Source organism: Sorex fumeus, unplaced genomic scaffold (assembly GCF_029834395.1).
Source record: "Sorex fumeus unplaced genomic scaffold, SorFum_2.1 ptg000115l, whole genome shotgun sequence".
NCBI classification, from domain to species: Eukaryota; Metazoa; Chordata; class Mammalia; order Eulipotyphla; family Soricidae; genus Sorex; species Sorex fumeus.
Window position 1 is genome coordinate 12,832,660 of NW_026606172.1, and position 700 is coordinate 12,833,359.

A 700-nucleotide genomic window follows, 5' to 3' on the forward strand; every position below is an offset into this window, starting at 1 on the left:
TTCTGTGTGTAGCTTTCCAATTTCTGCTCTCATTTCTTCCTGGATTTTCTCGATTGTTTCTCTCATGTCCTCCTTTAATTTACTGGATATCTGTCTCACCATTTTACTGAGTTCATTGAACATCTTCACTACTTTGTATCTGAATTCTTTCTCAGAGAGGTGAGTAGCACCTACTAAGGCTTCTGGATTTTTTTTTCATAGTCCTTCCCTTGTGGTGGGGATTTGCGTTTTTTCTTCATGTTGGTGTGGAGGTACGGAGGCTAAGATGTTACACGAGATTGCTGGGTATGGGTAAACTACCTGAGGCCCTGTGAGCATTGGCCACCTAAAATTAGGCCATGCCCGCTTCTGAAGAGGCCATGCCCACTTCTGAAGAGGCCACGACCCCTCCGCGGTACCTGGTGTCTGGGGGAGGGGGTACAAACTGGGGGAGGAAGAAGACTGGGCACAGTGTTGGGGATGAATAGGAAGAGGCTCAGGGATAGTGAGCATCCCAGGGTCATAAAGGACGCCTGGGGCGTGTACGTGGGGAAAGTCAAGTCCTAGGTCCGAATAACTCACCTAGAAGAAGAAGAATACTGGGGAGGAAGAAGACCCGGCACAGCATTGTGGGCGAACAGGAAAAGGCTCAGGGATGATGAGCGCCCCAGGGTCCTAGAGGATACCTGGGGCACATTCGCAGAGAAAGCCAAGTCTTGGG